The sequence below is a fragment of the Mobula birostris genome, chromosome 10, assembly GCF_030028105.1.
Source record: "Mobula birostris isolate sMobBir1 chromosome 10, sMobBir1.hap1, whole genome shotgun sequence".
NCBI lineage: Eukaryota > Metazoa > Chordata > Chondrichthyes > Myliobatiformes > Myliobatidae > Mobula > Mobula birostris.
Genome location: NC_092379.1, coordinates 71,472,441 through 71,485,614, shown reverse-complemented (window position 1 = coordinate 71,485,614; position 13,174 = coordinate 71,472,441). Strand labels below are relative to the sequence as shown.

Sequence of the window (13,174 nt, the reverse complement as noted above, 5' to 3'; positions counted from 1 at the left end):
GTTTGTCTGGGACTCATTGCAATGAAACCTTTCCTTCATTTTCAGGAAGTACAGTCGACGTCGACTGTACTTCTTCCTATAGATGCAGCCTGGCCTGCTGCGTTCCATCAGCATTTTGTGTGTGTTGCTTGAATTTATAGCATCTGCAGATTTCCTCGTGTTTGCGCTTTCCTTCATCTTGTTCCTTTACAAAGATCTTCAGATGTTCCATTTCTGATCACTGCTGTTGGTGAATCTTTCCTTTTCCTCAGCGATGCAGCTGTTCAATCCCCAATGTCTGGAGTGAATATATTTGACAATATTGTTCCAACATAGTTTGTCAGGAGTTAACCCCTCACCTCAGAAGGTCAGGACACCAAAAGCACCCATCTCATCTTTCATGTTAAAATATGACCTAAGAGTCCCTTCACTGTCTCTTTACATCCTGTCTGACTTATTCCCTTCAGGTGCTGCATAGTCTCTTATTGTATGGTAGCTTCCTCACTCCCTGTAGGAGTGGCTGAGAGACTCGAATATGTCTCACCATTTTGAGTGTCTCAAGCTCAGTATCCTTGCTTCCTTGAGGTTGGCTTGGTTTAGTACGTTGTTTTCTCCCCCACAATGCAAAATCTTTGTGCACGCTGCTCATGTCATCACAAGCGTTCTTTGTAAGTGGCTCTACAGAGAGCGAAGGAAGCTTGGTTCTGGAAGGCTTCTGAGTTGGATCAAGTTGAAACATTATTGGTTACACTTGCATCAACATTTTGGCATAGATAACACCAAGTGCACCATTGTGCTCAGTCTGTGCTCAACTCATCCACTCTACAGACCCCTGATGGCATCTTCATTGTGAGCTGTTTGTAGACATAATTTTCCAATCTGCATGGTGTAGATGGTTTCCCACGAGGACGTTTTTTTCCAGCTATTCACACAGCCCTCCATGATATTTATCACTTACTGACTGAGCTTTCCCTATGCTGCCTTTTGACCCAAACTTCACCCCATGAGCATCCTGCTGGGGACATCCAACATTCCCCACGTGGCTTTGGATAACTCCACAGTGCTTCGTATCTGCGTGGATCGACCTCTGGTGAACTGTCTCACGCAGGAACTGTTCACTCGAGGTGGATTCCTGAATCCCACAAATAATCCCATCTCTGATGAGTTCTTCAAACATGTGAAACTGCGATTGCTTCCTAACAACCTTGGCTCCATTGACAAAGTACCCGAGGATCCTAGCTGCCTCTGTCTATGTGGACAGAACTAGTGCGAGTGACAGTTTGATTACTCAATGGGTTGTGGTGTGTGTATAATGCATCCAGTGCACTCTCAAGGGGCTCATTTGAGGGCTTAATGGTCTGGTACAATCCTCTCCCCTTGTGGGCAATAGGACACAACAGGATCTTTAATTTTGTCTGCTCTGGTTTATCTGCTACAGCCAGTCAACATATAGTAGGAGGTTTTCATTCCACTCTCTCCAGACTTTGTCTGAGATCCAGTGGCTAGGTTATGGTATTTGTTCAGTCCTCCAGTCATTTAATTCACTGTTTCTTAGCACCGGCTTCCTTTGTTGGCAAGGGTAGATCCACAACCTTTTCCGTCGGTATGTAGGCTTTACTTGGTCTCAGGACGTAGGCAGTTCCTCGGACCAGATCTTGCTTTGTTATTCTGATTCAATCATGAATGTCATTGCTTCATCAATTAACAATTCTGATACCATGTCTCATTAACTCTTTCATTTGTTTGCTAGGATAGATGAAGCTAGGTGCTAACTAGCACAGGTTCATAAATTTAAAATGGCCATTTCTGATGTACTCAAAGGAAGCTTTTGTAGGGCTTATTATTTGATTCCTGCCGTCTGTAACGTGCCAGGCAGAGGATGAGGTGTTCTTCCTTGAGCAGGTGTTGGCCTCACTGAAACAGTGCAGGAGGCCATAGAGAGTGAGGTCAGGGCATCACTCACACTGATTGAAGGGAGGTAGGTGTTCTTGAACCTGGTGGTGTGGGACTTCAGGCGCCTGTACTTCCTATCTAATGGTAGCTGAGGGAAGGTAGAATGGCCTGGTTGGTGGGGGACCTTTTGATGATAGATGCGGCCACCTTGAGGTAGCCCCTCATGAAGATATTACCGATGCTGGGGAGAGATGAGCTCGTCATGCATTAGGCTGCATCCACTAGTGTCTGCAGCTTCCTGTGTTCCTGTGCATTTCAATTGCCATTCTAGACCATGATGCACCCAGTCATGACACATTCAGTACAAGTTTGTAGGAGTGCTTGATGAAAAACTGAAACTTTTTAACCTTCTAAGAAAATAAAGACACTGATGTGCTTACTTTGTGGTCCACAGACTGGCGGTACTAGCTGTAGCACTAGCTAGCGCAGTGAGAATAGGTCCAGGGTTAATGGCATGTTCTTCCTGTGAGATGTGGGATCTCTGAGAGACCACCAGGCTCCCTGATAACGATATCTGCATGAGGTGCATCTAGCTGCAGCTCCCTACAAACCTAACTGCAACTGGATGTCCTTCAGCCCTTCCGGGAGAATGAGGATGTGATAGGTAAGACCAGTAGGGAGGTAGGCACCCCTACATTACAGGAGTCAGGTAGCTGTGTCACTGTCAGGAAAGGGGATGGAAGTCCTATGGCCAGTTCCCCTCAGTAATAAGTATACTGCATTAGACTCTGTTGGGGGAGGTGAGAAATGACCTACCAAGGAAAAGCCATAGCAACCAGTTCCCTGGCTCTGTGGCTCGGATGGGAAAGTGGGGGCGGGGGGGGGGGGGAGAGGAGTACAGTAGTGAAAAAGGGATTCCATGGTTAGAGGAGCAAACAGGAGGTTCGGTGAATGTGAAAGACCCAGATGATACGTTGCCTCCCAGGTGCCAGGGTCAGGGTGGCTTTAGGTCAGGTCTACAGCATCCTAAAGTATCAGAAGTTCTGGTACATATTGGTACCAATGACATAGATGGGAAAAGGGATGAGGTCCTGAAAAGAGAATATAGAGAGTTAGGTAGAAAGCTGAAAAGCAGGACCATGAGGAATTACTGCCACAAGGCCGTAATATCTAGATTGCAGCCTGTGCCACACGCCATTGAGGGTAAGATTCGGATGATTTGGCAAATGAACATGTTGCTGCGGAACTGGTGCAAGAGGCAGGGTTTCAGATTTCTGGATCATTGGGATCTCTGCTGGGGAAAGTATGACTAGTAAAGAATGGTTACACCTGAACTTGAGGGGACCAATATCCCTGTGGGCAGGTTTGCTAGAGCTGTTGGGGAGGATTTATACTTTATACTTTATTGTCGCCAAACAATTGATACTAGAACGTACAAACATCACAGCGATATTTGATTCTGTGCTTCCCGCTTCCTGGAGTACAAATCGATAGTAAATATTAAAAATTTAAATTATAAATCATAAATAGAAAATAGAAAATAAAAAACAAAGGGAAGGGATAGAGTACTGGATGGGGCAGTTGGTATACAAGTAGATGCAGTGTGTAGTGAGACTGTGATGAAGAATAGGCAGCTGATAAGGGCAAAATGCAGCCAGTGGGATGGTTTGAATTGTATATTTAAACTGAATATGTGTTCGACAGTTTAACAGTTTAGAAAAGTGAGGATAAAGTCAAAGGAAAGGAGAGTGCAGGAGAGATGACAAAACTTTCCAGAATAAAGAAAAAGAATGAACGTTTAGAAAGGGAAAAAAATTTAACTTCCAGTAACATGCAGGCAAAATTGAAAAGGGTGATGAATAGAGGAATGAAGGTGCTATATTTGAATGCACACAGTAAACGGAATACAGTAGATGATTTTATAGCATTTAGAGTCTGGCGGGTATGTTGTTATGGGCATCACTGATTCATAGCTGAAAGATCATAGTTGGGAAGTTAAAATCCAAGGATACACATTATATCGAAAGCACAGGCAGGTAGGCAGAGGGATGGGGTAACTCTGTTGGTAAAAGTGACATCGAATCCTCAGAAAGGGGTGACATGGGATTGGAGGATGTAGAATCCTTGTGAGTAGAGTTAAGAAATTGCAAGCATAAAAAGACCCTGATGGGAGTTATGTACAGACCTCCTAACAGTAGCCAGAATTTCGGGTACAACTAGGAGACAGAAAGAGGATGTAAAAAGGGCAATGTTGTGATAGTCATGGGGAATTTCAATATGCAGGTCAATTGAGAAAATCAAATTGGTGCTGGATCCCAAGAGAAGGATTTTGAGCTGACTTTTTAGAACAGCTTGTGGTTCAGTCTACGAGGGTAAAGGCAGTTCTGAAGGATTGTTACATAATGAACCAGATTTGATTAGAGAGCTTAAGCTAAAGGAACCCTTAGAGAACAGTATGATAGAATACACCCTGTGGTTTAAGAGGGAGGAGGTAAAATCAGATGTATCGGTATTATACTGGAGTAACGGGAATTACAGAGGCATGAGAGGAGCTGGCCAAAGTTGATTGGAAGGGGACACTAGAAGGGATGACAGCAGAGCAGTAATGGCTGGAGTTTCTGGGAACAATTTGGAAGGTGCAGGAATACATCACCAAGAAGAAGTATTCTGTAAAGAGGCTGGGGCAACTGTGGCTGACAAAGGAAGTCAAAAACTGTATAAAAGCAGAAGGGATGGTATACTGTACAATATAGCAAAAAATAGTGGAAGCTAGAGGATTGGAAAGTTTTTAAAAATAAGGAGAGAACCCCAGATGGACTGCTGGGGTAGAGTCCAAGTAGTTGCATCAATATGTAAAGCTGTAATTTTATAAGGGTTTACTGCTGATATTACATAAACTAAGAACTTACAGAGTAGCAATGAGTGTTCTTGTACATCATAAAACAATGTCTGAGGAGTCCTCTTGGTTGGTCAAATGACTTGAGTTAATCTAAGATGAAATGAGGTTACAGAACAATATAGTTCAGGCTATAAGTGGGAAAAATTCCCTGGGATCAGGCCTTGGCAAAGACGCGCGGATGTGCACTGTGCGCTGGCGTTGTTGTTAATTACGCAGCACTCTGATCCTGCTGATGCTGACTGTGTTACCACATTGTCAGCCTGAACAATTGTATAACATCCCTCAAGGACCAGAGAGCAGTGGAAGGTGTTCTGGTTAACAGTGCTGCAGTGAAATTCTCCAAAGTAATACAGACAACCAGGCCAAACGAGAGCAGAAATTGAACAAACATGATAACAACTCGGTATTTTGGTTCAAGCCACTTCAGCATAAAACTGATATGAATGGAGCTCAAGTGTTCTGGTGAGCCTTGCATGAACCTAGTTGTGATTCTGAACTTTGAATCTTAATTAGATCTGATATGTGGAAGAAGATATGGTCTCCTGAAGTGAATGCGGATTTCTAGCAAGGCAGTTGTGTCAGATCGGCAATGTCTGAATACCCCCAGCCTCAAAACCTTTTCATCTTCTCCTGCCTTTAGAAATGACGGACACTTCCTTGGAAACATCTCCACCCCTTTAAAATTCTTTCTGATCTCAGCTCTGTATATTCCCGGGGTGTTATAGCTAACAGCTCACCACAGTTCGGATAATGAATAAATGTTGAACAAGTAATTGGAGAAATCCTTCTGGATCTCAGAGCTGAGTTGTACCTCTGAGTCAAAGATTCTGAACATCCAGAAGTTGCCAGTTAGGGCTTTGTATCTCTTCTTGTCACATCCATCCACTTCCACATTCACCTTTAATAAACCAGGACAAGCAAATTGATTTTGTGGCTTCCTTGATGCTTCTGATATAATAGGCTCTTTCTCAGCAAAGGGTAAAAGGACAGTCTGCCAATCAAAAGCCTGAGAAAGGTCCAACAGAGAGCTCATGACTTGGGTCTGATCCTAACCTTGAGCCCTGTTTGTTGGGAGTTTGCATGTCTATGTTTCCTCAAGGTGCTTTGGTTCCTCCCACATTGCAAAAACATTCAGGTTGGTGGGTTAACTGGACTTTATAAATTGTCCATAGTGTTGTTGGTGACAATCGGTGGGAAATAGGGAGAATAAAATGGGATTAATGTGGCATATTTAAATGAGTGGTTGATGGATAGCATTGACTTGGTGGGCAGAAGGGACTTTTAGTGGAGCTCTTTGGCTCTAAAGATGAGAATTGTCGAAGTACTTCCGCATCTCTTTCAGAATGCTTGAAAGTTCTTTTTAATTAGTATGGCTGTTGGAGTAATATCAGATGTGTGCTGCCAAATAGTGTGCAGCAGGAGAACAGGTAAGTTGTATTGGTGATATAAGATGAGGATGACTCTAAGCCAGGATACTAGAAAGCAACCTTGCTTGTTTGTTCAAAACAGTGCTCAGAGATCCTTCACAGCAGTCTTATCAATCTCCTTCATCCAGCTCTTACCTGTTACTGACCAATCCCTTCCTATGTCCTCATCAAGATTCCCTTGTCCATGGGACATGACTCATGCTCCTTCAGTTACATTCCCTCCAAGCAGTAGGCCACTCAACTGGTGATAGTGTAAATGGGGCTGTGTTCTTGGCAAGAGCCCCCTCCATTTCCAAACTGACACCCACCTCCTACCTCCCTGACTCCTCCAAAGTGAGAATGTTGGAGTTGCCCAAATCCATCTAGAGAGAATTCCACATCTAACTCACTCCAACCAAGTACTTCATGTTTGCTCAGATTTTAAAAAGGCTCCAATTGGCTTTGATGATATAAACCAACACTCCCCACCCTCATAAACCTCTCTGATGTTACCGCAAACATCTGCCTTTGTCCTTGCGCAGACACCGATTCCTTCCTTACTTGCTCTACTCTTACCTTTCCAGTCCTATCCAGAGACCATAAGACATAGGAGCAGATTTAGGCCATCTGGCCCATCGAGTCTGCTCTGCCATTCAATCATACCTCATCCTTTTTTTCCTCCTCCTCAATCCTAGTTTCCGGCCTTCTCCCTGTAACCTTTGATGCCATGTTGAATCAAAAACTTATCAATCTCTGCCTTAAATACACCCAATGACCTGACCTCCACAGCTGCTTGTGGCAACAAATTCACCATCCTTTAGCCAAAGAAATTTCTCCGCATCTCTGTTTTGAAAGGGCACCCCTCTATCCTGAGGCTGTGCCCCCTTGTCCTAGACTCTCCCACCATGAGAAACATCATTTCCACATCTACTCTGTCTAGGCCCTTCAACATATAAAAGATTTCAATGAGATCCCCCCCCATCCTAAATTCCAGCAAGTACAGGCCCGGAGCCATCAAACGTTCCTCGTATGATAACCTTTTCATTCCTAGAATCATCCTTGTGAACCTCCTCTGGACCTTCTCCAATGCCAGCACATTTTTTCTAAGGTGAGAGGCTCAAAACTGTACACAGACCTCACCAGTGCCTTATAAAGCCTCAGCATCACATCCTTGCTCTTGTATTTTAGACCTCTTGAAATGAATGCTAACATTGCATTTGCCTTCCTCACCACCGACTCAACCTGCAAGTTAACCTTTAGGGTGTTCTGCACAAGGACTCCCAAATCCCTTTGCGCCTCACATTTTTGGATTCTCTCCCCGTTTAGAAAATAGTCCGCACATTTATTATAACTACCAAAGTGCATGACAATGCACTTTCCAACATTGTATTTCATTTGCCACTTTCTTGCCCATTCTTCTAATCTGTCTAAGTCCTTCTGCATCCTACCTGTTTCCTTAACACTACCTGTCCCTCAAACAATCTTCGTATCATTAGCAAACTTGGCAACAAAGCTATCTATTTCATCATCAAAATCATTTATATACAGCATAAAAAGAAGTTGTCCCAATATCAACCCCTGCCGACCACCACTAGTTACTGGCTGCCAAGCAGAAAAGGATCCTTTTATTCCCACTCAGTGCCTCCTACCAATCAGCCAATGTTCTAACCAGGTTAGTAAATTTCCTGTAATACAATAGGCTCTTAACTTGGTAAGCAGCCTTATGTGTGGCACCTTGTCAAAGGCCTTCTGAAAGTCCAAATATACAACATCCACTACATCCCCTTTATCCCCTTTATCTATCCTACTTGTAATCTCTCAAAGAATTACAATAAGTTTGTCAGGCAGGATTTTCCCTGAAGGAAACTATGCTGACTTTGTACTATCTTGTCCTTTGTCACCAAGTACTCCATCATCTCATCCTTAACAATTGACCACTGAGGTTAGGCTAACTGGTCTTTAATTTCCTTTCTGCTGCCTTCCTCTTTTCTTAAGGAGTGGAGTAATATTTGCAACTTTTCAGTCCTCTGGCACCATGCCTGGGTCCAATGATTTTTGAAAAGTCATTTCTAATGCCACCACAATCTCTAACGCTACCTCTTTCACAACCCAAGGATGCAGTTCATCTGGCCCGGGTGACTTATGTACCTTTAGGCCTTTCAGCTTTTTGAGCACCTTCTCCCTTGTAATAGTAACTGCACTTACTTCTCTTCCTTCACACACTACAACATCAGGCACATTGCTAGTGTCTTACACAGCGAAGACTGAAGCAAAATACTCATTGAGTTCATCTGCCACCTCCTTGTCCCCCGTTATTATTTCTCCTGCCTCATTTTCTAGCGATCCTATATCCACTCTCATTTCTCTTTTATTTTTAACATACTTGAAAAAAACTTTTACTATCCACCTTGATATTATTTGCTAGCTTGCTTTCATATTTCATCATTTCTCTTCTAATGATTATTTTAGTTGACCTCTGTAGGTTTTTAAAAACTTTCCAATCCTCTATCTTCGCACTAATTTTTGCTTTGTTGTATGCCCTTTCTTTTGCTTTTACAATAGCTTTGACTTCCTTTGTCAGCCACGGTTGTACTATTTTACTATTTGAGTATTTCTTCGTTTTTGGAATAAATATGTCCTGCACCTTCCTCATTTTTCCCAGAAGCACACGCCATTGCTGCTCTGCTGACATCCCTGCCAGCAACTCCTTCCAATTTACCTTGGCCAACTCCTCTCTCATACTACTGTAATTTCCCTTACTCCACTGAAATACTGCTACATCAGACTTTACTTTTTCCCTATCAAATTTCAAGTTGAACTCAATCATATTGTGATCACTGGTTCCTATGGGCTCTTTTACCCTAAGCTCCCTAATCTCCTCCAGTTTATTACCTAACACCCAATCCAGTATAGCTGATCCCCTAGTAGGTTCAAGAACAAACTGCTCTGAAAAAAACCACCTCTTAGGCATTCAACAAACTCACTCTCTTGAGATCCATTGCCAACCTGATTTTCCCAATCGACCTACATGTTAAAATCTTCCGTGACTACCATAATATTGCCCTTTTGGCACGCCTTTTCTATTTCCTGTTTTAATCTGTGGTTCACTGTTGTAATCTGTGGTCCACTGATGGGTGGCCTATATATTACTGCCAGCAACGTCCTTTTACCCTTGTAGTTCCTTAACTCAACCCACTCGGATTCAACATCTTCCAATCCTATGTCACATCTTTTTACTGATTTGATGCCATTCTTTACCAGTAGAGCCACACCACCAGCTCTGCCTACCTTCCTGTCCCTCCGATGTAACATGTAACCTTGGACATTCAGCTCCTAACTACAACCATCCTTCAGTAACGATTCAGTTATGGCCACAACCTCATACCTGGCAATCTGTAATAGTGCAACAAGATTATCCATCTTTCTTCATATACTACGCACATTTAGATTCAACACCTTGAGTACCATACTTGCTATCCTTTCTGATTCTGCATGCCTAATGTTTTGATACTCAGCCTGTTGGCTGCAACCGAGTCCCATCACCTGCCTGCCCTTCCTGACAGTCTGACTGCACACTATCTTTACTTTTTTACCATCCGTCCTATCCTGAGTCCCTTCACTCCAGTTCCCACCCCGCTGCCAAATTAGTCTAAACCCTCTCCAACAGCTCTAACAAACCTGCCGACAAGAATATTGGTTCTCCTTGGGTTCAAATGCAACCCGTCATTTTTGAATAGGTCATACCTTCCCCAGAAAAGATCCCAATGATCCAAGAACCTGAAGCCCTGCCCCTGCACCAACTTCTCAGCCACACACTTATCTGCCAAATCATCCTGTTTCTACCCTCACTGGCGCATGACATGGGTAGCAATCCAGAAATTGGTACCCAGGAGGTCTTGCTTCTCAGCTTTCTACCTAGCTCTCTAAATTCTCTCTTCAGGACCTTTTTGCTTTTCCTTCCTATGTCATTGATACCAATATGTACCATGGCATCTGGCTGCTCTCCTTCCCTCTCCAAAATGTTGTGGACGCGATCTGAGTCCTCCCCTTCATCCCACACCATTATCTCTGATATTCCCAGTATTTGACCGTCATGTAAAATTTGTCCCTGTTTTCCACCCACCCTCTGGACCAGGGGTACTTAATCTGGGTTCCACAGACCCCTTGGTTAATGGCATTAAAAAAAGGTCTACGCGGTAATGATGGTAAAGGAGATGGAAGTTAACTGGAAATTAGTGACATATGCAGTAAAGATATTAGCATAATCATAGGTGACTTTAAGCTACGTACAGATTATACAAATCAAATTGTCAATAAAGCAGTAGAGGAGGAATTTCAGGAGTATCGAGGTGATGAATTATAAACAAGTATGTTCCCGAACCAGCTAGACTAGGCTATCTTTGTTATGCTGTTTATAGTTAATAGTTTTGCTCTGTATGGTACTTTAGGGAGCAGTGGCCATTGCATGACTCAATTTTTCATTAAAAGAGAGAGTGAAGTGCTAGTATCTGAATCTAAGTGAAGGAAACTCCACAAGTACGAGGCATGGGTGAGCTTTGATAGATTGAGGAACTTGACTAAATAGTGGACATTAGAACAAAATAATATCAGGAAAAAGAGATCAACTGGAGTTTACAAAGGAAATTAGAGATGGTATTTCGATAGGCCCCTGACAAGCTTCCATGCATGAGGCTGGTCCAAAAGGTGGGAGCGTATGGGACCCAGGGCATGAGAAAGTGGATGCAAAGTTGGCTGAGTGACAGGTGGTAGAAGGTGATGGTGTAGGTTTGCTTTCATATTAGGAACCTGGGACCTGTGGTGTACCACAGATAGGACCTTTGTTGCTTCTTATATGCGTTAACAACTTGGATGTGATTTTTGGAGGTATGATAAGAAAGTCTGCAATTGAAATAAAAATTAGTGGTGTTGAATTGGTAGTGTTGATAGTTGGGGGGTGGGGCTAGGTGTAGAATGAGTTTGTTTTGTTTATAAGTTGGCAGAGGAGAAAACAGAACTTAATCTTTAGGTGCAAAGTGATATATTTTCAGAGGTCAAATAAGGGTATGATATATACAATGAATGGAAGGAGCCTAGAAAGCATTGTGGAACAGAGGGAGCTTAGTTTACCTCTGTAGATCCCTAAAGGTGACTGCTCAGGTAGATACGGTGCAAGGACAGCATATAAGATACCTGCCTCTCTTAGTTAGGGCAGAGAATATAAGAACATGGATTATAAAAACTTTGGTTTGGTGACAACTGTGCAGTTGTGATTGCACTGGAGAGGGTTAAGGGATGATTTACTAGAACGTGGTTTGGAAATATTCCAGATATGAGGAAAGATGGATAGACTAAGTTTGTTTACCTTGGAGCAGAAAATGCTGAGATGGACCTGAGAGATTTATTAAAATTATAAAGAACTGAAATGGGGTAGACAATTCGAAACTTTTCCCCATTACTGTGGGGAAGATGAGGAAACCTAGAGGGCAGAGTTCAGTGTAAGGGATAAAAGGATTAGAGGAGATATGAGGAAGAACCTTTTATTTGAGGGTGGTTTGAATCTGGAATGTAGGCCTAAGTGGGTCAAAGGATTGTTTTTGTGCTCTTTGATTCTGTGTATTAGATCCAAAGAGGGTGCATATAAATTAGCCAGAAAAAGCAACAGGCCTGAAGATTAGGAACAGCTCAAAGTTCAGCAAAGGACAAATAAGTAATGGGAGAAGATGGAGTTGGAAAGTAAATTTGGAGGCCAAGTCTCTGGATGCTTTCAAAAAAGAGATGGATAGAGCTCTTAAAGATAGCGGAATCAAAGGTTATGGGGATAAGGCAGGAACTGGATACTGATTGTGGATGATCAGCCATGATCACAGTGAGTGGCGGGTGCTGGCTCAAAGGGCCGAATGGCCTACTCCCGCACCTATTGTCTATTGTCTAAATTTGCAAGAACACAAAAGATAACTATAAATGCTTCTTTAAAAATGTCAAGAGGAGGAGGTTGTAGAAAATAAATGTATGTCACCAACGGTCAGAAATTGATAGAAGTATAATTGGGAAGAAAGAAGTAACAGAACAATTGAAGATAAAATGTTGTTCTTGTCTTCAGAAAGTGGGACACAAATAACCTCTCAGAAATGTCCGGTGACTCGGGTCTAGAGAGAGATGGAGCTCGAGGAAATCAGTATAGTAAAGAATTAGTGACAGGGAAATTAATTGAGCTAAGCGCTGCCAAATGCCCATCACCAGAATGGCTTCTCACACCTCTATATGATCACGTGTCCCTGCCTACCTCACCTCATCTGTGGTAAAATTCTGATTAACGTTTTTTGCCACCTCTTAGTTCAGTTACACATACTCTCCTGTCTAGCCTCCCATTTTCCAGTCAACATTACCTAATGTACCTTAAAAACATAAACAACAGGAATTCTGCAGATGCTGGAAATTCAAGCAACACACATCAAAGTTGCTGGTGAACGCAGCAGGCCAGGCAGCATCTCTAGGAAGAGGTACAGTCGACTGTACCTCTTCCTAGAGATGCTGCCTGGCCTGCTGCGTTCACCAGCAACTTTGATGTGTGTTACCTAATATACTTTATCTTCAGAGTCTGACACCTCTGGCGAGCAGTCTGTATCAGCTCCTGTTTCAACTGGGCTTGAGATAAGACAAAGTACCCATTCTTGTTTTTAAAAACCTCCATCCTCTCTTTCATTAGCTCTGTAAACTCTCACCCTACAGTCCCCTAAGCTTTCTGTACTGCTCCATTAATGCCCTGTGACTATCTCCAGTTTTAATTAATCTACCATTGTCAGCCATGCTTAAACCATACGTTGCACAATTCTCTCCTTAACCCTCTCCACCAATCTGCTGCTCTCACCGAGACAAGTCATTCATCAAACACTCACTTGAATATTTCCTCATTTGACCCAATGTCAAAACCAGATTGTGATGCTCCTGCAAAGTTCCACGGGTATTCCTCCAAATTAAAGACAGTAGATCTGAGGTG

General features: G+C 42.8%; 1 protein-coding gene across 1 annotated transcript in view; it reads left to right on the top strand.

Moving 5' to 3' along the window:
- The window catches only part of LOC140203704 (gamma-aminobutyric acid receptor subunit gamma-4-like), a gene marked incomplete at its 5' end in the record, with an annotated part of 232,842 nt that overhangs the window by 121,304 nt on the left and 98,364 nt on the right, over window positions 1-13,174 (top strand). The window lies entirely within an intron of this gene.